The sequence below is a fragment of the Protopterus annectens genome, chromosome 2.part2 (assembly GCF_019279795.1).
Source record: "Protopterus annectens isolate FY-2018-M chromosome 2.part2, PAN1.0, whole genome shotgun sequence".
NCBI classification, from domain to species: domain Eukaryota; kingdom Metazoa; phylum Chordata; order Ceratodontiformes; family Protopteridae; genus Protopterus; species Protopterus annectens.
The window spans coordinates 970,537,547-970,562,978 of NC_056730.1; positions in this window are offsets into that span (position 1 = coordinate 970,537,547).

The following is a 25,432-nucleotide window of genomic DNA, read 5'->3' on the forward strand; positions in this document are numbered from 1 at the left end:
AATTATATAAGTCAGCACTAAAAATTAAAAGCACTAACTTGAGTACCTTGTTCCCCATTGACCCTTTTTGTCAATTATAAAGGAATTCCCAATACTATTCTAGCATGTTCAAAGGTCAGTTGTCAATCTCCTCTCCGGTCCAGCTGGTGAATCTGGGATATCTTGAGGCAATGTTACAACTGCCTCATGTACACAGACAACCGTCTCCTCCTCCCAACAAATTCCAACAGATGTGAGAGATGCAACCATATAGCCAAACTGAAGGCTAAGCTCTCTCAACTTAGTACTGGCGTAACCAGTCAGGAGGAGAAGGAAACCGCACTCACTACAATTCCAGACTCACATAGACCTACCACAACAGCAAACCAAATACATAAACACACAAAAACATACTCGGTGGCTCTAAATAAAAATCTGCCTAAGCAGCAGAGACCTCCAAAGCAGACACCCAAGCAACCGCTACCCCAAAACAAAACACGTGCAACACATAGCTCACAAAGCCAGTGTGTCGAACAGTCACAGCCCTTAAGGCTAAACAACACACCTGATACACTTGTAATAGGTGACTCTATCGTCAGGCATACTGACATCCCACTAACCAGGCTGAACAAGGAGAAGGTCACGGTAAGCTGCCTGTCGGGCGCTAGGATCCGCCACATAACACAAGCAGTCAGGTCACTCCAAGGCAAGTACAAATATGACTCAGTCATTGTCCATGCTGGTGTGAATGACCCGAGATGTACCTCCCTGGACTACATGAAAAGAGACATAGAGGAGCTCTCTGAGCATGTAGTCCAGGCCGGCATGACCCTGACCTTGAGTAGCATCTTACCCTCACCAAGAATGATGCCACAATATGAAGACAAGATGATCAATTTCAACAATTGGCTTAAGTATTGGTGTCATTCAAAGGGGATCCAATGTCTGTCAGCCTGAAATAACATGCTCAACAAGCCACGATGCTTCACTAGGGACGGCTTGCACCTGTCACCCCTGGGCTTTCGGATATTGGCAAAGGCTCTTGCCACCCCCATAGTGCCTTTTTTAGGCAAGGCTCAAAAGACAAACCCACCTCCATAGGTATCACAAGGGATAAGAAACTAAGAGTAATGCTGCTCAATGCCAGAAGTCTAAACCTCAAGATGCACGCACTCAAAACTCTCCTTAGCATGGAGAACATCGATATCTGTGCAGTAACAGAAACCTGGTTCAAGGCTCCCAAGAGCTCCCCAGCACTACCAGGTTATACCTCATACCATGCTTTTCAGCACCAAAACGTGGACTGAACCACAAAAGGAGGGGGAGTATCAATATTCGTCAAAGATACCCACACCTCCAGATTGGTGGCACAGCACAAAGCATCAGAGACTATCCATGTGCAACTAACAGTGGGTAAAACTGCCTTCCAGTTTATAGCCTGCTACAGACCACCCTCCCAAACCCAGGAACCCCACTCGGCCTTCCTGAGAACACTGGAAAATATGAAGGTCTCTCCAAACACCATTATATTGGGCGACTTCAACTACCCAAACATAGACTGGGAGCATTACTCTAGCTCCAACACCCTAGCCCAAAGGTTCCTAGAATTTATAAACTCAAATGCTATGGAACAACTTGTTACCACTCCCACAAGAGGGAAAAACATACTGGACCTGATCATCACCAACATGGGGGCTCTATGCTCCAGACCAGAAGTGTATCCCTCACTGGTAAGATCAGACCATAAACTAATCTCACTGGATATTCACATCCCGACCCCACCCCATGCCCAGAAAACCACAGTTAAAAACTTCTCTAAAGCAAATTTCACACTCCTCAAAACTGAGGTGGTATCCTTCAAAGACCCCAGGCTTGTGGAAAATACGGCCCAGACCGCAGAATCCTTTAAAAACACATTCTATGAACACCTTCAGGAATGCATGGATCATGCACTCCCAAATGAAACCAAGACCCAATCCTCCAAAGGCAGGCGTCCTGTCTGGTGGACCCCAGCCATAAACAAACTATACAATAGAAGGAAGAAGCTACTACATGATAGAGCAAAATCCCAAAAAGGGAAGGCATCTCTGATCAGTATTACCAAAAAACTACGGCACTCATAAAATCGTCTAAGGCCAGCTTCGAGAGAAAAATTGCATAGGACACTAAGGATAATCACAAGGCTTTCTTTAGTTATGTTAGGAACCTGGGTGGGAATTCCCAGATATACTCAGAATTAGTCCAAAACAACAAAAAATACACTGAACCCACAGACATTGCCAACATCCTAGCTGACAGGTTCAGCGCAAACTTCTCCCCCCCTCCCCACCAAAAGGGCAAATATCTATCCCAGCAGAGTGCTGCCCCCCTGACATCTCAGATGCTCAAGTAAGAGCCGCCCTCTCCAAAGCAAAAAACACAGCATCAATGGGACCAGACGGTGTCCTGGGCTGCATCCTACATGAACTCCAAGTAGAGCTAAACCCAAACATAAAACTACTGTTCAATCTCAGCCTTACTACAGGATATGTACCCAAAGAGTGGTGTACAGCAACAGTGGTCCCTCTCCACAAAGATGGTGCCTCAACGGATCCTGGAAACTATCGCCCCATAAGCCTGACTAGCTTGGTCTGCAAAGCTATGGAAAGGATCATCATGGCCCTCATAAATAAAGATATTGGGGACCTACAGACACTGGATCCTACCCAGTTTGGCTTTGTTAAGGGCAGATCCTGCCTCTTAAACCTGGTCAATTTCTTTGAAACAGTCACCAAGGCCATTGACAAGGGGAAGGTGTTCCACACAGCCTACCTGGACCTCGCAAAAGCCTTCGATACAATACTCCACTCGGGCATTATAGATAAGCTCACCAGCTTAAATATAAACCCCTATGTCACTAGATGGGTTGCAAACTGGCTCAAGGACAGAACCCACATGGTTAGAATTGCTGGAGCCATGTCAGACTCCAAACCAGTTACAAGTGGCGTCCCACAAGGCTCAGTCCTGGGACCTCTCTTGTTCAGTATATATTTCTCGGAGGTACAGGCCAACACATAAGGACTGTGGCTGACCAAGTTCGCAGATGACTGCAAACTAGGCACCATAATCGACTCTCCAGCCGACACAAGCATCCTACAAAAGGGCCTCATAGAAACAGACAACTGGTGCCAGAGCCATGGCCTCAAGCTAAACGCCAAAAAGTGTATAGTCATCCCCTTTGGCAAAAACAAAGTGCCCACAAATTACCACATAGGTGGTAATTCATTAAGTACGGAAGAAGTAATTAGGGACCTGGGGACCTAAGTTGATAGCAATCTCTCATTTGAAAACCACGTGGCCAAAGTGGTTAGAAAAACATTTTATATAGCCCACCTAATCATGAAGGGATTCACATCTAGATCAGGGGAGGTCATCGTGCCTCTTTACTCATCCCTCATCAGGCCCATAATTGAGTACAACGCCCCTTCTGGGATATACCTTACCAGACACCTGCAGCAACTGGAAAGACCCCAGAAGTACCTCACCAAGAGGATCAAAGGGCTCAAACAGATGCCATATGCTGCACAGTTAAAGAAACTCCAGCTCTACTCAGTGGCATACTGCCTGCTCAGAGGTGATCTGTGCCTGACGTATAAAGCCATGTCCAACCCAGAATTAATGGACATGCTGCACCTCAGAAAATACAAATCCCATCGAGTTACGTGCTCGAGAGACTTGAACCTCAGCACTGAAATAAATAGGACATGCTGGAGGGACAGATTCATAACCCAGAGGCTCCCTTCACTCTGGAATAAAATCCCAGTCCATGTTAGGCAGAGTCCCTCATTGACTCTCTTCAAGAGGAATCTTGATGAGTGGATGGGAGATTGTAGGTTTACCCTGGGTATCACTTCTGTGTCACTGTTAGACAGAGGCACAGTATACTAACCTCGAAAAAGGGCATAGCAAAATTCATTTAAAATGGGTGGCGAAAGCCAAACACACTCTGGCTAGGCTTATAAATGCCCTAGTTCAGATAGCCTAGTATGAACCTATGAACCTATGAAATATTATAAAGCTTTTTTTCTAGCAAATAAATGTATGCTTTAGTAACAACTTTGTATCTGGTCCTCATGTCTCCATGGAGATAATCTGATAAAGAGAAATAGATAGGAGATAATATTTTCTGAAAGCATGCAAGTGTTTTCTCATCTGCACCATGTGACTTAGCATGGATAACCTTCCTTTTAGGTTAACCCAAGTCTATGAGTGTTTCTGTCAGTTTGGGACATGTGTTCCTAATAGGAGGGTAAAACTTCAACATTTGAAGATGTACATACTTTTTTGTGTTAGCATTAAGTTAATATGTTTAGGGAGTATTGGGTGTGTTTTCTATTATTTAAGGGCTTTCAATAAAACAAAAACTGTTTTGTAAGATGTGACATAGGCTCAAATGAATATGACAAGAAACAACTGTATACAACATCAACCTGCCAAAAAGTGTATGCATGTAACACAAAAGCTGGAACTAGACACGCAACAAAAAATGTTACACATAAAATGTGGGAATAATAACTTTTTGACACAATTATGCTTTCTGTAATATGTATAAATATCAGTGGTCTCACATATAAATACAAAAAAGAAATAGTAGTGAACTATATTAAAAATGCAGAGTGCAAATAGTTATGCTACAGAAGACACACTTGGAAAGAACTGAACATGTAAATTTGATACAGAAAGGTTTTCAGGATGGTTATTCAATGGAATACCTGGGATAAAGGAAAAGAGGATTACCTCCCTGGACTATATGAAGAGAGACACGATCAAGCTCACTGAGTATGTGTCCCAGGCAGGTATTTCCCTAGCCTTAAGCAGTGTTCTACCATCACCCAGAATGATGCCTCAATACAAACAGAAAATTATTGACTTTAACAACTGGCTTAGTTTCTGGTGTCATTCAAGGAGATCCAGTATCTGACAGCCTTGGATGACATGACTGACAAGCCACAATGCTTTGCCAGAGATGGTCTGCATCTGTCTCCCTTGTGCTTCAGGCTTCTGGCAAAGGCTCTTGCCTCCCCATAGTGCCTTTTTATGCAATGACATGAGGTCAAGACTACCAATATGAACATGTCATCAAAATGTAAATTAAAGGTTATGCTGCTAAATGCTAGGAGTCTAAACATGAAACTGCAGTCATTACAAGCATTCTTAACCCTGGAGGAAGCTGACATTTTTGCAGTCACAGAAACCTGGTTCAAAGCTGTGGAGAGCACCCCAGCCATACCAGGTTACTCATCCTATCATTCATTCAGACCCCAAGCCGTGGGCAGCAAAACAAAAGGAGGTGGAGTTGCAATATATATATAAAAGACATTCACACCTCTAGGCTGGTCAAACAGTATGATGCACAGAAAATACTCCAGGTGCAGTTAACAATTGACAAGACCGCTATTCAAATCATAGTCACAGGCCTCCAACTCTGACTCAAGATGCCCACTCCACCTATCTGGACCTCTTCGAATCTATCAAGAGTCAACCCTTTACCCTGATCCTGGGTGACTTTAACTATCCAACCATAGACTGGAAGAAATGCTCATGCCAAAACACAAATGTCCAGAGATTCCTTGATTGTGTCAATGCAAATGTCTTGGACCAGTTGGTTGACACCACCACAAGAGGTGAAAATATCTTGGACTTGGTATTAACTAACACGAATAACCACTGTAGCATCCCTACAGTGTCATCATCCCTGGTAAGATCTGACCACAAAACAGTCACTTTTGAAGGAAGGTATAAACAGCTTCACAACCACCTCCCTCTCCACAGAAACTGGCACATATGTCCAAATTTACACCAAAGTATTATATGAGCATTTATATAGCTGCATGGAATCAGGAATACCAAACAGGACAATATCCTCCTCCTCAAGGAAAAGTAAACCTGTCTGGTGGACATCTACAATAAATAAACAATATAATAAAAGGAAAAAAAAAATGCTGTCCAGGACCAAGAAGGAACAGGTGCCAAATTGGAAGCAATCTCTCCTTAGCCTGAACAAGCAAATAAGAGCACTAGTGAAATCCTCCAAAGCAAACTTTGAGTCCAAACTGGCCACATCCACTAAAGACAATCATAAGGCTTTCTTCATATATGTCCGCAATCTCAAGGGAAGCACCCAGATCTACTCAGAACTGGTGTTCAAGGACACAACATACACAAACCCTGTAGATATAGCCAACCTGCTGGCAGACAGGTTCAGTGAAAACTTCACTCACTCCTGTGTCCGCCCCCACCAGTAAAACAGGACATCCCCAGTACCTGCCCCCCTCCCCTTATCTCTAGGGAGCAAGTCATCACTGCCCTCTCAAAGGCAAAAATGACAGCCTCCATGGGACCCGAAAACATCCTGGGCTGCATCCTACATGAACTCAGGCAGAACTTGCAGCACCATTAGGCACCTTATTCAACCAAAGCCTGAGTACTGGCATCATCCTAGCCCAGTGGAGGACAGCTACTGTCATCCCTTTGCACAAAAGTGGAGCATCCACCGATCCAGGAAATTACAGACCCATCAGCCTAACTAACCTGATCTGCAAGGCCATGGAGTGGATTATCATGGACCTCATTAACAAGGACATTGGCAACCTCCAGACACTTGATCCCACACAGTTTAGTTTTTTTTTTCAAGGGGAGGGCATTCCTGTTAAATTTGGTTGACTTCTTTGGGTCAGTCACCTAGGCCATAGATGAGGGGAAGATCGCACACACCATCTACCTTGACCTGGCCAAGGCCTTCAATACTATTCCCCACTCAGGTATAATAGATAAACTTTCTCAACTAGGCATCAATCCATATGTTACCAGATGGGTAGCAAACTGGTTCACTGATAGAACCCACCTAGTCAAAATAGGGAAAACCACCTCAAGTAGTAGACCCATAACAAGCAGTATACCTCAGGGATTGGTCTTGGGGCCTCTGCTGTTTGGGATATACTTCTCAGAGGTGCAGGCCAAATCTAGTGGGCTATGGACAACCAAGTTTGCAGATGACTGCAAGCTGGGTGCTGTCATCAATTCCCCTAGTGATGTGGACATCCTCTAAGAGGGTCTCACCCAAACAAAGACTGCTGCCAGAAACATGGCCTCAAACTGAATGTCAAAAAATGCATCATTATCCCTTTTGGGGAGAATGACATCCCCACAAATTATCACATTGATAATAAGGCACTAAGCACGCAATCAGTCGTGAGGGACTTGGGAACCCAGGTTGACAGCAAACTGACTTTTGTCTACCATATTGCCTCCATTGTACAGAAAGCTTTCTAAATGGCCCACATCATTATCTCATCCAGGGACAAGGTGGTTATAACATCTCTGTATTCTTCCCTTATTAGACCGATTATTGAATACAATGCCCCTTTTGGCATGTACCTCACAAAGCACTTGCAGCAGCTGGAGAGACCACAGAGATTCCTGACACATTGCTGTGGAAATTAAACCTTGTAACTGGCTATGTATAAGTGAAGACCAGAAATTTGGTTGTAGAATTTAGAAAAATAAAAAGCTCATGCAATAACATTTCAACTTTCCAAATGATAAATATGTCATCAAGATATAGTAAATAAATATGCGCATATTGAAAAACTCACATTTAGATATTAACTACTTCTCCCAAAAAATAAGAAACAAGTTAGCAAAAACAGAGGCAGATGATACAACGATCATTGCTACCCAGGACTTCAGTTTAAAAAAGTTCATTTTCAAAAGGGAAAAAAATACTATAAAGAACTATATCTGTAAATTTATAAATCAGTCTATGTACTTCAATGAAATAAACTTAGATTAAACCAAAATCTCCCTAAATCATAAAAGCCTAGTATCATAGGCTATAGCATGTAAATACAACTATATCAGTTGTAACAAAAATACAACTTATTAACTGTAAAAATGCCATGAAGCTGTTTAATACTGATGGAAATAAATCAAGCATCCCTTTTAATTTTGTATCTATAAAATGTACAAACAGTTTGATTTTGTTACCTCTAGCTGCTATGATAGGGCATAATGATGAATCTAAGTAATTATTATGAATTTTAGAGATACCAAACACACATGAAGCCAAATAGTGTTCAACTTTCAGTCATAAGGTATTTTATCAATAACTTCACCTAACAACAGTTCATCCAGAAATGAAGCAACATATGAATAACTCTGTTCAATAAGAGAAATGAAAGAATACAATTCATAATTGTTTAAAAGAGAAAGCATTCTAGAAATATAATCAATTAAATTCATTAAAACAACCCCCTTCTTCATCAGGTTTCATAACTCTATATTGTTTATTGCCTGTTAATTATTTTAACACATTGGTTTCTTTTAAAGTAATGTTAAAATACTTTTAAGGTTGGGGATACAATACCAGCCCTAATTTCACTCTCACAAAGACTTTGAAATGCAGAAAAAACAGTATGTAATGGGGAATCAAACTAACTAGACCTCTTGAGAGTATTAATTGTCTAAACATATACCTTAAAACCGATACAATAATTGTATTTTTCTTACAAATAAGTGAAGCTCTGCAGTAGCCTCCACAACATCCACCTATCTTGCAGGAAGAGAAATGTGCTGTCAATAACACCAAATCACTATCATTAAATACTTTAAACCCATCCTGCTCTTATAAAATATCAGAACTATATACAGAGTGATGTCAGGTTAATTTAGAAGTTCCATAATCCAAACAGCACATATCTGATTCTAATGTGAGCATCAACTGTTCATAGGTTCATAGGTTCATAGGTAACTACTAGGCTATCTGCCCAAGGGCATTTATAAGCCTAGCCAGAATGTGTTGGCTTTTGCCACACCCTTAGATTAGTTCCCTGTGCCTCTGTACAGCAGAGCCATTAGTTCCCTCTGCCACTGTCCAGCAGAGCCACTTCAGTGATCCCCGGGGTAAATTTTCTGTCTCCCATCCACCCGTCAAGGTTTCTCTTGAAGAGTGTTAGTGAGGGGCTCTGCCTGATGTATATTGAAATCCTGTTCCAAAGCATGGGGACTCTCTGGGATAGGAATCCATCCCTCCAGTATGTCCTATTTATCATTGTGGTGAGGTTTATACCTCTAGAGCATGTGGCTCTCCGACATTTATTTTTCTTTAGATGGAGCATGTCCATCAATTCTGGGTTGGACATGGCCTTGTATGTCAGGCAGAGATCACCTCTGAGTAAGCGGTATGCAACTGAGTACAGCTGGAGTTTCTTGAGTCAGGCTGCATAGGGCATCTGTTTGAGGCCAGTAATCCTCTTGGTGAAGTACTTTTGTGGTCTTCCCAGCTGTTGCAGGTGTCTTGTAAGGTACATCCCAAATGGGGTGTTGTATTCTATGATGGGTCTAATGAGTGATGAGTAGAGAGGCACAATAACCTCTTTTGTGAACCCTTTTGTGATTAGGTGGGCCACATAGAAGGATTTTCTAACCACCTTGGCAATATGATTATCAAAGGAGAGATTACTATCTACTTGGGTCCCCAGATCCCTTATTACATTTTCTGTATTTAGGGGACTACTACCTATGTGGTAGTTCATGGGTACTTTGTTTTTTCCAAAGGGGATGACTATGCACTTTTTGGCATTTAGCTTGAGGCCATGATTTTGACACCAGGTGTCTGTCTTAGTAAGACCCATCTGGAGGGTGTCTGTATCAGCCGGAGAATCAATTATGGTCCCTAGTTTGCAGTCATCTGTGAATTTGGTCAGCCATAGTCCTCCTATGCTTGCATGCACCTCTAAGAAGTATATACCGAACAGGAAGGGTCCTAGGACTGAGCCCTGGGGGACGCCACTTGTAACCGGTTTAGAGTCGGACATAGAGCCTGAAACTCTCACCATGTGGGTTCTATCCATGAGCCAGTTGGCAACCCATCTCGTGATGTAGGGGTTTATGTTCAAGCTGGTGAGCATGTCTATAATACTAGAATGGGGAATGGTGTCGAAAGCCTTTGCGAGGTCTAGGTAGGCTGTGTGGACCTCCTTTCCCTCGTCTAATGCCTTGATAACTGTCTCAAAGAAGTCCACCAGGTTTTGGAGGCATGATTTGCCCTTAACAAAGCCAAACTGGGTAGGGTCCAAGGTTTGGAGGTTCCCAATGTCTCTGTTAATGAATTCCATGATGATGCATTCCATAGCCTTGCAGACCAGGCTAGTCAGGCTTATAGGGCAATAGTTCCCGGAGTCCATTGTGGCTCCACATTTGTGGAGCAGGATAACTGTTGCTGTGCGCCACTCTGTGGGTATGTAGCCTGTAGAGAGGCTGAGTTTGAACAGTGTGTTTAGGTGAGGGGTTAGTTCATTTTGGAGCTCTTGTAAGACACAGCCTGGGACACCGTCCAGTCCCATTGAAGCTGTGTTTTTGGCTTTGGATAGGGCTGTCTTAACCTGTGTGTCGGTGATTGACAGGGCCCTACATTCTTCTGGTATGGTTATGGGCCCTTTAGGGGGTGAGAGGGAGGTGAGGTTTGCACTAAACCTGTCTGCCAGAATGTTGGCAATATCAGTCGGTTCAGTGTATTTTGTGCCATTCTGCACTAACTCAGAGCAGATCTGAGAGTTTCCACTTAGGTTCTTGACATAGCTAAAGAACGCTTTGTGGTTATCTTTGGAGTCATTAGCAATTTTTCTTTCAAAACTAGCCTTGGATGATTTAATGAGGGATCGTAGTTTCTTGCTGATACTGATCAGGGATGTCTTTCCTTCTTGGGATTTTACTCTTTTCTGTACTAGTTTCCTCCTTCTGTTGTATAGCTTGTTTATGGCAGTGGTCCACCAGACTGGTTTCCTTTTCTTGGAGGAGTGAGTCTTGATTTTATTTGGGATAGCACAATCCATGCATTCCTGCAGATGCTCATAGAGTGACTTTGTAAAGGTTTCAGCAGCATTGTCCTTTAGCATGGGGGCTGTGAACCTTTCCACCTCGGTCTTAAGTAACGTGAAGTTTGCTTTTGAAAAGTTTTTCATGGTGGTTTCCTTGATTGGGGGTGGGGGTGGAATGTGGATATCCAGAGTGATTAGTCTATGGCCTGATCTAACCAGAGAGGGGTTGACCTCCTGTGTGGAACACCGGTCGCCCATGTTGGTGATGACCAGGTCCAATATGTTGTGCCTTCTGGTGGGGGTGTTGACCAATTCATCCCTGGCGTTCGAGTTTATAAATTCTAGGAAGCGCTGGGCAAGGGAGTTAGTACTTGAGTAGTTCTCCCAGTTTATGTTTGGGTAATTGAAATCACCCAGTATTAGGGTGTTTGGTAGGACCTTCATATTTCCCAGTGTCTCCAGAAAGGCAGAATGGCGGTCCTGGGCCATAGTGGGTGATCTGTAGCAAGCTACAATTTGGATTGCAGTTTTGTCCACTCTTAGTTGCACATGGATGATCTCTGATGCATTGTGCTGCGCCACTAACCTGGAGGTGTGGGTATCCTTGATGAATATGGATACACCCCGCCTTTTGTGTTTCAGTCCTAGTTCTGTGGCCAAAAGGTATGGTATGAGTTATAGCCTAGTAGTGCTGGGGTGCTCTCAGGAGCTTTAAACCAGGTTTCTGTTACTGCATAGATGTCAATGTTCTCCATACTGAGGAATGCCTCGAGTGTGTGCATTTTGAGGTTTAGACTTCTGGCATTGAGTAGCATTACCCTCAGTTTTTGGTTACTTGTGCTATTTATGGTGGTGGGTTTGTCTTTTGAGCCTTGCCTAAAAAAGGCACTATGGGGGTGGCAAGAGCCTTGACCAGTATTCAAAAGCCTAAGGGTGACAGGTGCAAGCCATCTCTTGCAAAGCAACGTGGCTTGTCGAGCATGCCATCCCAGGTGGATACATACTGGATCCCCTTTGAATGACACCAGAAATTTAGTCAATTGTTGGAATTGATCATTTTTTTCTTTATACTGTGGCATCATTCTTAGTGAGGGCAGGATGCTACTCAGGGTCAGAGTCATACCGACCTGGGCTACATGATCAGAGAGCTCTTCCATGTCTCTTTTCATGTAGTCCAGGGAGGTATGTCTCAGGTCATTCACACCAACATGGACAATGACAGAGATGTATTTGTACTTGTTCTGGAGTGACCTGAGTGCTTGTGTTATGTGGCTGATCCTGGCACCCGACAGGCAGCTAACTGTAACCTTCTCCTTGTCCAGCCTAGTTAGTGGGATATCAGTGTGCCTGACTATAGAGTCGCCTATTACTAGTGTGTTGGGTATGTTATTTTGCATTAAGAGCTGTGATAGTGTGGCACACTGATTATGTGAAGTATGTGTTTCATGATTGGTGATGGTGTGTGGAGGTTGCTTGGATGTCTGCTTTGGAGGTCTCTGTTGCTTTTCTAGATTTTTATTTAGAGCCTCCGAGTATATTTTCATGTATTCATGTGTGTCAGGGGTGGCTCGTGCTATTGGACTGCAGGACTGCAGCCCCCCCAGCTGTAAAAATGAAATAAAATAAAAATATAAAAGAAAAAAAAACAGTGAAAGAAAATAAAAACATAATCGCAAGTCCCGGACACAGCGCATGGGCACTCACAGCATTTCCCGATATCCAGACTTCTAGTGAACCAGTCTGGAGCATGCTCACAGAATCCAGACTGTCTCACCAGCAGTCCGGATTAGGTAGACAGTGTTCAACATCACAGATTCCCAGAAGTCTATGCAGTTACAACTGCATAGACCGGAAGGGGATCGGACTGCAAGGTCGGCAGGCTGGGTAGCAACAGCCTGTTCTCACGGTACTGAAGGAAGGAGTCCCGGGCTTTTAGAGAGTACTGCAGGAAGGATTTAAATGGTACGACGAACCGTGTGTGTGTGTGAGTGTGTGTGTGTGTGTGTGTGTGTGTGTGTGTGTGTGTGTGTGTGTGTGTGTGTGTGTGTATATATATATATATATATATATATATATATATATATATGTGGTTGCTTACTTGTTGATCAGTTAACAAAGAAAGTGATTTCCTTATTTGTGTAGCTCTTCTGGTTGTAATGAGGTTGCTTATAGAAATGTGACAGAAGGGATTATGGTAAAAAGTGGTATGTTACACATTAGAACAAAAATGCAAATGAACAGTGAAGAAACTCTTCTTAGCTGTATGAAACTGAATCAATGTGAAAAGAGCACAAGGGGAAATATGAATGACAAAGTAATATAACTCTTCAGTTATTTGTTTGATAAACCACTACCAAACTAGATGCTGATATTGTAAGAATGGCTAGCAGTATTAAACAATTTAAAGCTAGATACAGGATTACATGATTACACAGATACAACATATATGGATTACTAGTTATGCTGAGCAGTTAAGAAGGCACTGTAGTTCAAAATAAGAGCGTACGCATACAAAATGGTGGAATACTTATATTATTAAAAAGGAAGGTATGAAAAGCATTTCAAAATGCAGTTAGACTACCAATCAGTGGCCAAAATATGTAGGTGCTACTTTTAAATGGTAAAACACTAAGCCTTTATAAATGCTACATCAAAAATGTTACTCAGCTAAACATTATGAATTCTGGGTCACAACAACAAAACAAAAAAAAATGTCATAAGATAAACAGCAAAACAAACTAGCTTAAATGGTAATTCCTGCCTCATGATTGCAAGCAATGTTGCATTGTTATTTAATAACAGACATTCCACTGAAACAACAGGTTGTTGAGAAGGCACAATGTCACTCTTGGATATCCATTTTCTTATGTTACAAGGCGTGCTTTATAAATTAATTTGCAACCCAGATTTCTAGAATTTTATTTTATTTACATGTGGTTTTAACTGTGGCTTCAACATATGCATTATGTCACCCATTTCTGATTTAACATTGTATCCATACTGAACATTCAGTTGTGAAATTTAAATTAATGAGCAGTGGGTGAAAGTCCAGCTATAGCTAAAATTTCATGTTTCTGTATTTTGATAGTTGTGGGCATTAAAATATTCAAGGTCCAAATTTACCTTTAGCGATTCCCTCATCATGTGTATAGATAGTATTGTGGTCCACTTCACTTGAAGGATAGTTTTCATTAGTGGCATGTGTTCCAAATGCCACCAAAAGCCTCGATGATGTTCTCCTTTGCAAGGTTTTCAGGGGTACATTGGGTTTTAGAATTCCCAGCAGGGTAGTTAGCTGGTTCATCTTCATGGATGCCTGTTGCTAAAGGTTGAGTAGGTACTGGTCAGTAGCTGAACATTTTTCTTCAAGATCTATGGCAGATTTCGCTAATCTCTGATTATAGTTTACTAAAGTCTTAAATGATTTGTCCATCTTAAACTGGAGACACTGCAGGCATGACTTCAGTAGAAACAAGAAAAGTTCACCAATATAAGAATATTTTCTCAAAGCAACCGTTCCTACTGTAGTGAGTGTGTCTGTGTGTAAAATGCCCCAGATGGCTAGACTCAAACCCTGCACTTTGCAAACAGGTAGCAACAGCTTGAATTCCCTACCCACCACCACTTGTAAAATTTTTGCTTCATATTTGTGGTTGTATGGATTTTGAATAATGACAGGCATTCGAATTTCAGACTTCATGTTCTTCAGGAAGTGCATGGTAACACAAAACCTTTTATTCCAGCAATGTTCTGTTTATAACATTAATATTTGAAGTTTGTCACTATTTTGGGGCTATATTCCTCCATTATTACCTTTGTCCAGTTTTTTTGTGCTGATAGGTTGAGGGCTATGATGAGAACTTAATTCACTGAATATGTTTAGGGAGCTGTATTCCCCCATTATTGGCTTTGTCTAGGTGTTTTGTGCTAAGAGGATGAGAGCTATGGTGAGAACTGAATTCACTAAATGATAGCCATTTAAGTTTCAGTCTACCTGTCTTTCAAGAAACAGGTGATTTGGCATAGTGGTGTGTTTCTCTGACTGTAGTGCACAGGGTTCAAGACATTGGTAATGAAATGCATGGTGGTAATGCAATATTTTATTCTAGCAACTTTCCAAAATTATACAAACAATGTTTAAAATGTGTCCCTAGCTTTTCAGCTTTTGCCCCCCCCCCCCCGCCAATAAATTTTGGCTTTTTCCAGATTTCTTGTGCTTCAAAGTTGAGAGATACAGTTGAGTGTCAAATGGATTTTACAAGGAGCTGAGAGCTTGAAGAGAAGTCTAATGCTGCTTATGTTGTGTTTGCTTGTATTAATAGCACAACAGGTAGTGTACTTGCTTTTTATGCAGAAGGCTGTGGGTTCTACTCCCACAGTATATAGATGCATTACTGTACTGTGTTGTACTTTTAAAAGGGATAGATGCTGCAGTCCTGAGAATGTTCTCTTTGGCAGAGATACCTAGTAACGATGAACCTGTTATCAGTTTGCCATCCATTCCCTATTGCAATATTACTAGCTTATCATTTTGTTTATTGTAACATAGGCAATTTATTCCTCAATGGCAATAGGTACTTTATTTGTCGATGAAACAATGAAATATAAAGTCATTTGCTAGCAGCAACCTCTTCATTAGTTACAGATCTCTTTAATGTGGAGTTATTTAGATTAACTTTACTTCTGCAGAGATTGTGCATATTTACTGACACTGGTGGATTGTAGAAGTTTGAGTAGACTTTTATGATGGAAATGTTCTGAACTGGGCAGTTTTGTCATTATTAGTGCATGCATTTTGTTTTATTGTTTACTGGAAAAATGTTCAAAACAATAAATTTAAAATGCCCTCTAACAGCTATACTGTATTATACGAAGAATATAATTTAATACAATCAAGAAGGTGTATCAAAGAACACATGTATGTTTCCTGTGCAAGGGGCCTATGATTTGAAAACAACCCAAAGTTAATCTATCTGCCACTGGCCAGATGTATTTTCTTTGAATGTGGGTTTCAATGCTGTTTCAATGAATGTGAGTTTCAAGGGCAGAGAAGTTTTAATGCTAAGTCTATTTTCATTGTGAGACTGCATTGCTTTGTTTAGCAGATTTCTATTAGTGTTTGTGCTGCAAAATGTAAAATAAAACTTTTAAATGAAATCCAAATCATTGTAGAAGTAAAGCAGTATGCACATTACAGTGTTTATGGTAAATGGGACGAAATAGCTAAGTCATGGTACACTGGAGTAGCTGCAGGGGGAGGCCCCATTCGACCATGATTTTGTGAGGAGGGGAACGGCAGCAAACTCAGACAGCCCTGGCTGAACTATACCTCTTAACTGTCCAGATTTTTGCAGAATGAATAGATTTTTGCTTCTTATTTTTGGTTCGTTCCTCATAAAATTTGTGCTTTTCTGGCAAATCATTTAGGAATTAAGTCAGTAAATAATGACATACATTGAGTTTCAGACTTCATACTCTTCAGAAAAATTCATGCTAAAGCAAGACCTGTTGTTCTGTCAACTGACTATGTTTATATAAGAGCAGCTTTTAGTACTGTTCGTATGTTCCCCTAATATATTTGGCCTTGTCCAAATTTCCTGTGTTAAGAGGATGAGAGGTACGCGCAAATAAATCACTTTATAGAATTAGGTACACCCAAACCTCTCAACTGTCCCTGATTTTGGCTCAAAATGTTGCTCTCCCCCAATAATCCCTCTGCAAAATGGCAAATATGGAAGAAAACGTGGAGAGTTTACAATTAATAAATAATTGTAATGATCAGTTATAGATTACTTTTAATTTCAGAAATGCATGTAGATTCTCTTATTTTGTCAGCTGCTCAAGTTAACAGTAGTAATATTAAAAAGTGTCCCTTCTTTGATAGGTTCCCAGCTGTATTGTGTGGCTATTTTATATTTCTCCATCACATTTTAGGTCCGTTTTTCATAAAATTGTGGTTTTCTGGAAAATTAGTGGCAAATCATTAAAGATTGAAGTTAGAAAATAATGACAGACATTTGAGTTTCAGATTTCATATCCTTCAGAAAATTAATACTAATACAAGACCTACTATTCTATTATCTTCCTAAGTTTATAAGAGCAATATTTAAAAATTGTCCTTATTTTTGGGCCTTTGTCCCACTTCTGTTTATGGCTTTGTCCAGATTTCTTGCTCTGAGGCTGAGAGATATGACAAATGTATTAGGGCCATCACCGTCAGCCAGAGACATTTAATTGTGACATACTTGTTGCACCCCTCTCCCCCACTTAGTGACTCTGGATGTGTCCAAGCAAGGCAAGGAGCAGTTATGCAGTGTTAAGTGTGCAGAGTATTCCCAGCCCCATCCAAGGTAGACACAAGTACTACAGTGGCTTTTCATCTGTCCTTGATTTTGCAAAATATTCTGGTTTTCTGTCATATTTTTATACTGTTAATTTATGCTTCTTATTCAGAAAATGCACGTTATTACACTACCTGTTGCTCTGTGTTTAAGTAGCAATGCTTTAATAACCATCAGGTATGCTTGTCTGAGATTGTAAGATGCAAGTAAGCTTTAATAAGCATACTGTTAAAGGATTACCAACACTGAAACCTTTTTGTTGTTGCCATGCAGAAAATATTTACATAACTAAATAACATATAAGCCTTGGGTATTGAAATGCATATGACAGTATTTGTAATAAAGGACAGGATTACAGTATTTTCAGACGCTCACTACATTTGTTGGAGACTTGCAGTCATCTTTGCAGGCTTTACCAGTAAACTAAACGAGTGCCAATCTGTCATGTGTGGTCCATAACCTGTGCAGTAATCCTTTTAGCAATTTATCTTGAACCTGTTTCTTGTTTGTTCATTTTTTTACTTTGATCATGTTTTCCTCATGAAACAAGTAGATAGTTGTTGTCAGGCAGCAGGTCTTTTTTGGATAAGAAACATTTTTACAAGTGGGGGGTATTACAGAGATTGCTACTTTCAGCATGTTACTTGGTACTTTTACAATGCTGAAAATATATATTATAATTAGAACTGTAGTGCAAGTAGAAGCTGTTTGAGTTGAGTGCTGCTTGTTTTTTTTTATATACTTGATTTTGACTGGCATTTCAGTAATGTATTTAAAAAGGAATTTATTTTTTCATGCCTCAGAACCTTTTTGTTTCCATCTAGATATTAAGTAAGCTGTCATGTAGCCAATGCATTGAAATATTTTTTTCTTCTACACTTCATTTTGTCTTGACTGGACTCTCATAATGACGGTTTGGCACCCAGGGCAGCGTATTTAATTAAAGTCCTATTTTTTTGTGGTTTTGAGCATAGCTCCACCCCTTTTAGTTGGCCACACCCCTTCCCATTGGCCCCATCCATTCAACTGTCTCCTGCAGCCCCCCTTTGATTTGAAGTCACCAGCCACCACTGATGTGTGTTATTTGCCGGTGTTGGTTTATTAGGTCTATGTGAGACTGGTGGTGTGTTGCAAGTATTACCCTTCTCCTCTTGACTGTCAGTTCCAGTCTTGGGTTGAGAGGGCTTTGCCTCTAGTTTGGCTGTATAATTGCATCTCTCGCATATATTAGTGTTTGGTGGTAGGAGGAGAGGGTTGTCTGTGTACATGAGGCAGTTGTAACATTGCCTCAAAATGCCCAGATTAACCAGTTGGACTAGAGAGTACACCGGGAACTGCCCTTTGGACATGCCTGAATAGGTAGAGTAAGTTTTTCTGATTGGCCGGTGGGGACGAATAGAGAGCCTTGTCCTTCTGGACAGTATAGGGGGAGGTCTAGTGCTAGGGTTAATTAGTGCTTGCTATGAGTTTTAAGCAAGTGCTTGACTGTGAAATGAATGGTTTGAGTGCTAAAAGTGAAGGATTGTCTAGTTCTAAGGGAAAAATTGAAGAGTAGACCTCGTGGAGCCGAGAATAGTTTAACTCTAGCTAAACGGCGCTGCCCGGTGCACAAAACCACACAAATGCATTTTTTTATAGCAGGGAAGTGAAAGAGATAGAAATTAGTTCATAATGGCCGATAAACTACTAACATCTGGGCTGAAACCACTCCTCCAGGGACAGTTAGGCTGCTCAAAGCTCCCCTCTCTCACAGGTGAACAGAGAAACTTCCTTCTATCCAAGTAAGGTATGGGCAACACAGAAACTTGTAACACAGCCCTGGATTCAGCAATAGCCTGAAAACTGGACTATACTAGTGCAGAAAAGCGTGAAAAAGTATTTTTGTTTTTTTTTTTGTTTTTTTGTTCAGAAAATAGAGCAGATACAGTCAAAATTAGCCCAAAATGGCCAATAAACTACTAACGTCTGGGCTGAAACCACTCCTCTAGGGACAGATAGGCTGCTCAAAGCTCCCCTCTCTCACAGATGAACAGAGAAACTTCCTTCTATCCAAGTAAGGTATGGGCAACACAGAAACTTGTAACTCAGCCCTGGATTCAGCAATAACCTGAAAACTGGACTATACTAGTTCAGAAAGGCGGGTAACAAGTATATATATTTTTTTCAGAACATAGAGTAGATACAATCAAAACAACACTTTAAATGCACAGAAAAGGCTATTGTACTTTAGTGTGTAGCCTACAACAGTTAAACAGATTATTTAAACACAAAAATGACTTAATTCAAGTGCAGGCAGCAAATAAGTACAATATGTAGCAATAACAAACTTTTTAAATCACAGATTCGCTAAAAAACTGGCATTTTAGGCGGAATTAGTTAAGACAGCAAGAAAAGCAGAAAAATTGTACTTCATTACTCCAAAGTCACTCTTTTGTCTCTCTGCTGCTGTAGACTCTGCAGAACACCTGGAAGGCACTTGCTGAGTGGAATACAAGCGCAAAAACTGTGCAAATGTGGTTTTTATAGCAGGGAAGTGAAAGAGATAGAAATTAGCCCAAAATGGCCAATAAAGTACTAACTTCTGGGCTGAAACCACTCCTCCAGGGACAGATAGGCTGCTCAAAGCTCCCCTCTCTCACAGGTGAACAGAGAAACTTCCTTCTATCCAAGTAAGGTATGGGCAACACAGAAACTTGTAACTCAGCCCTGGATTCAGCAATAACCTGAAAACTGGACTATACTAGTTCAGAAAGGCGGGTAACAAGTATATATTTTTTTTTCAGAAAATAGAGTAGATACAATCAAAACAACACTTTAAATGCACAGAAAAGGCTATTGCACTTTAGTGTGTAGCCTACAACAGTTAAACAGATTATTTAAACACAAAAATGACTTAATTCAAGTGCAGGCAGCAAATAAGTACAATATGTAGCAATAACAAACTTTTTAAATCACAGATTCGCTAAAAAACTGGTGTTTTAGGCGGAATTAGTTAAGACAGCAAGAAAAGCAGAAAAATTGTACTTCATCACTCCAAAGTCACTCTTTTGTCTCTCTGCTGCTGTAGACTCTGCAAAAACCTGGAAGGCACTTGCTGAGTGGAATACAAGCGCAAAAACTGTGCAAATGCGGTTTTTATAGCAGGGAAGTGAAAGAGATAGAAATTAGCCCAAAATGGCCAATAAACTACTAGCTTCTTTGCTGAAACCACTCCTCCGGGGACAGATAGGCTGCTCAAAGCTCCACTCTCTCACAGGTGAACAGAGAAACTTCCTTCTATCCAGGTAAGGTATGGGCAACACAGAAACTTGTAACACAGCCCTGGATTCAGCAATAACCTGAAAACTGGACTATACTAGTTCAGAAAGGCAGGAAACAAGTTTTTTTTTTTTTTTGTTTCAGAAAATAGAGCAGATACAATCAAAATTAGCCCAAAATGGCCACTACGCTACTAACTTCTGGGCTGAAACCACTCCTCCAAGGACAGATAGGCTGCTCAAAGCTCCCCTCTCTCACAGGTGAACAGAGAAACTTCCTTCTATCCAAGTAAGGTATGGGCAACTCAGAAACTTGTAACAGCCCTGGATTCAGCAATAACCTGAAAACTGGACTATACTAGTTCAGAAAAGCGGGAAACAAGTATGTTTTTGTTTTTTTTTTTTTCAGAAAATAGAGTAGATACAATCAAAACAACATTTGACCCAATTAACCGGTTAAATAGCTCAAAACTGAGCCCTATTCCAGCAGTCTTCAATCATACAAGTACTAACTGCACAGTCCTGCCACTAGGGTACGGAGAAACCTTCTCCAAAAAAGACGGCCTAGATCAGTGCACAAGTTATACAAATAAAGCTAGATCCAGCCGGCCTGAATCTAGTTTATGCTACAGCAAACAAGGCGTACTGATTTCAGAAAGAAACAGTTCAAGTAAGCATGCGCAATAAGCCTTTAACCAGAAATTCCCAGCTCAGAAGGGCCGAATCTAGCCTCTCCTCCCACAAGAGCGCAGACCACAAACCTTCTTAATGTAAAATAGCTGGCCTGAAGCCCAAGTGCTTAACCCAGAACTAATAAACTTTTAGAATAACAGACACTGAGCCCTCAATCAGCAGTTCCCAACTTAGAAGGATGTACGCTACCTGTCCTGCCACCACAGTGCAGGCCACAAACCTTCTTAATGTAAAATAACTGGCCTGAAGCCCAAGTGCTTAACCCAGAACTAATACACTTTTAGAATAACAGACACTGAGCCTTCAATCAGCAGTTCCCAACTTAAAAGGATGTATGCTACCTGTCCTGCCACAACAGTGCAGACCACAAACCTTCTTAATGTAAAACAACTAGTTTGAAACCCAAGTGCTTAAACCAAGGGCCTTAGAATAACAGTTACAATTTAATCAGGCTACTAACAGGCAGTAAGAAAGGCAGCAGAATAAATTCAACTGAGTACTTTTAAGAAGAGGCAAAAGCAAAATAAGGTAATAAAGTAGGAAGAAACACAAATACAGTAAAGCAGATGAACTGCAAATTTTTTTTTTTTTTGGAGAGGGAGGAAAGTGGTTATAGTGGTTGTAAGGTAAACTCTTCCCCTTATGATTTTTGTTCTTCTGGTTTGCCAGTTTCTGGACCTCTTCAAGAGCAGAAATTCAAAAATCATCTGGATTTGGTGAAAGGGATTCTGTGTTGGTGTTTGAATACTGCATTGAGTTGCTATCCCGATGTAAACCATGTGTCTGTCCATGTAATTGCACGAAATCACATGAATAATTGTTCCTGTTATATTTTACATTCCCTTTACACTTGAAAGAATATTTTTTTACCAAGGAGCGGATAAGCTTCCTTATTAGTATACTCTTTCTCATCACTAACACACTGCATCATAACTAACAAATGGATGGTTATCCCTCTCTCTTACATACTGCATTTAAATATTAAGGATACAAATATATCCAAACACTCAACACACTAAATCATAAAACCAGAAAAAGTCAAACTCAAATCAGCTTTCATTTTATCTTCATATTAGCATGGAGCATGAGTTCTACTCCTGATAACCATGTTGCTACAGTATTGTACTTCCCACAGCTAACTTCCTCCTACTTTTTGATGAATCATTATGTCAAAATATGACACTCCTCCACCCCCTATACATGCCACCCCCACTTCCAACTCTAAATCTACCCTTTGTATACCTGGTAGTAACTGTACTAATTCCCCATATGCTGACACTAGTCATCAGCAGACACAACATTTCCAAGCTTCTGAGTCACCTCCTTGCAACATTCCCAAAGAAATAACAGCCATCACCACTCCTTATTTCCTTGACGACCACATATAGCTAGACACAGGCCCCTCTATATCCACCCAGAAATCTAAAGGCTTTTACATATTAGATTTTAAGGCAGAAAACATAAACATGTACACACAACTGAATTACTAGTTCAACAGTACCATACTGACATGGCAGCCATAAAGCAATTATGACTAAAGCTGAGTGACAGGTTTCAGCTAACTGCTTACACCCTCTTCCAGCCTTTATACAGCCTAAGCCCTAGGGCAATGTAAGGTGTCAGTATACTACTCCTCATAGCAAGACATCAGTGGACTGGAGCCACAGTGACTGACCTACTCATTTCTTAATGATGGTCTTGTAGAGCTGACTTAAACTGTCATCCAAAGTTCTCCACAGACATCACAGATGCAGTCAAAAGCTTACTCAGTGTCATCCCCGCTCAAGCCAAAGATAACAACATCTCTGTATTTGGTGACATCAACATAGAATGGAACTCTTCACACCCAAATAAATTAATAGATGATACTTCAAGTATACAGTATGCATCTCAGTTCATATCCTCCTGCATAAAATCCCTGAACAGCAGGTACACACTCATAGATTGGCTATTCACCAACTGACCACTTAGACTGTCTGCCCCAATATTGCTTCCCTATTTTTAGTGACCACTGCACAATGATCTTTCTCTTCTCAGCCAAGCCCTCGTGAATCCCAGATTCTGTTATTAAATTTAAACATAAACAGGATCTTTTATTGTGGTATGACTTGAAACAACTGACGGGACTTGTGTTAATCCTCAGAAAGACAATAGCACAGGCCTGAATACTTAGGTTCATAGGTTGGTACTAGGCTATCAACCCTAGGGCCTATACAAGCCTAGCCATAACAATTCCCTGGCTATTTCTTCCCACACTATTTACTTCCCTGGACCCCTGTCTAGCAGGTGACTGACGTGATCCCCGGGGTGAATTTCCTTTCTCCCATCCAATAGTCAAGGTTCCTTTTGAAGAGGGCCAAAGAGGCTCTCTGCTTGACATGTATGGGCAGTCTATTCCAGAGTCTTGGGAGTCTCTGGGTCAGGAACCTATCCCTCCAGCATGTTTTGTTTATTGTGATGGCAAGGTTTAGATCCCTGGAGCGTGTGGCTCTGAGGATTGGGATTTTTTTAAGTGTAGCATGTCCAACAGCTCTGGGTTTGACATGGCCTTGTATTCTCAGGTCAACCGTATTAAAACATGTCTTTCAAGATGCTTCACCACTTCAGTACTTCAGTAAAAAAGAAGGAGAAGTCCAGTTATGAAGTATAGGAGTAAACACACAAAGGCAAATGTCCAGAAAAAACGTAAACTCCTAATTTTACAGTGGTTTTTGCTCCTTCAGTGTGGTTTTAGCAGTATTAGGAGTTTATGTTTTTTTCTGGACTTCAGTACTTCAGATGTTAAAGAGAAATTACATCCTTCAGTAGGTAACTCTACGCAATTCAATCACCTCAAAACTGAGCACAATGACCAACTCGCTACCAACTATTGTAATATTATCCACCTGTTCTCCCACCACTTCAAGCACCAAACCACTGTCCACCTTCATGGATCCTGCTGATGATAACTCCCTGTGTGAAGCCTTTCACTCTATCTTCCGAAAGTATTCCATCGTGAAACTGTAAATAGCTAAAACAACTCCCAAAATTTCTAGTACCAGCTCAGATACTCTCACCCCCACTTAATTCTTAAAAAGGTAAAAAAAATTATACTGTTACCCTCCAGGTGCATTATAAATCTGTTGTTGTCAACAGTCACATTCCCCAAGGTATGAATATCATCAACAGTACTACCCTCCCCAAACAAAAATATCCAATACATCTCTTTCCGATGTTGTAGGTCCTATCTTTCTCCAATTTCAAAAGGACTTCTGGAAGCCATATTTTCTCCCCCTCCACATACCTCAAACCTTTTGGCTTTAGAAAGGGCCTCAGGACCCAAACAGCCACCCTGTCCCTAATTAACCACATCATCCACAACATAGACCATGGTAACCTCAAAGTACCTGTCTTTACTGACTGAACAAAAGCATACGGGTTCACAGTATAAACCTCCTATAGAACTGCTGAGCTACAACTACTCCTCTATTCACACAACTGGATAAAAAACTACATGAACAGCTGTTCCCCAGATGGTGATAGGTTTCCCCCTACTCCTACCCAGTCCTTGTACATCTTTGCATGTCCCAGGAATCTGTCTCAAATCATTTTTGGTTCATTCTCTTCACAAATACCTTCAGTACACAAATGCAGCTCTCTTCTAGGTAGATTGTATGGTGATATGGGTATCCAACAGCTCCCTATCATATATAAGCACAGCACTAACTACCCAAGCAAGATCAGAGGTGGTTCATCTCTTTGGCATTAAGTTTCAACTCAAAAAAGAAAAAAGCCATGATCTTCAGCAAAGCCAAGTAGTTCTTTCATGTTCTTGATACCTGGGTAGTGCCCAAACCACAAAGTGAATTTTTGCAAACAGTACGTTTCTAGCTTTACTCTCATCTAACCATTACATATCACATTGTCACATTAGCTTCTAAGCTCAGGGCACTTCTGGCCATCTGACACAAAACAGCCCACCTGTTAGACCACTGAGACTAAAGCCACAGTTGCAAATGACTTCCTGATTCACACTTTTTAGGATATGTTTAATTTACTACTGCAGTGTCCTGGCAGAATCACAACAGAATATGAGTCATGCTACATAAGATATGGAGGTTCATGATCCCCATCATGGACACTATCACCTTACCAAAAGCAAAATGCTTCCAATCATTGAATGAGCTAATGTCATGTTTCCTAATTTATATTACTTCTCAGCTTCAGACCATTCACGTACAACATGTAGTCATCCTCCTCTGTCCAGCTCACCCTGCTAGCTTCAAGCTACTCTTTGGAATGTTTTACCAAGCCATTCCCTTTCAGG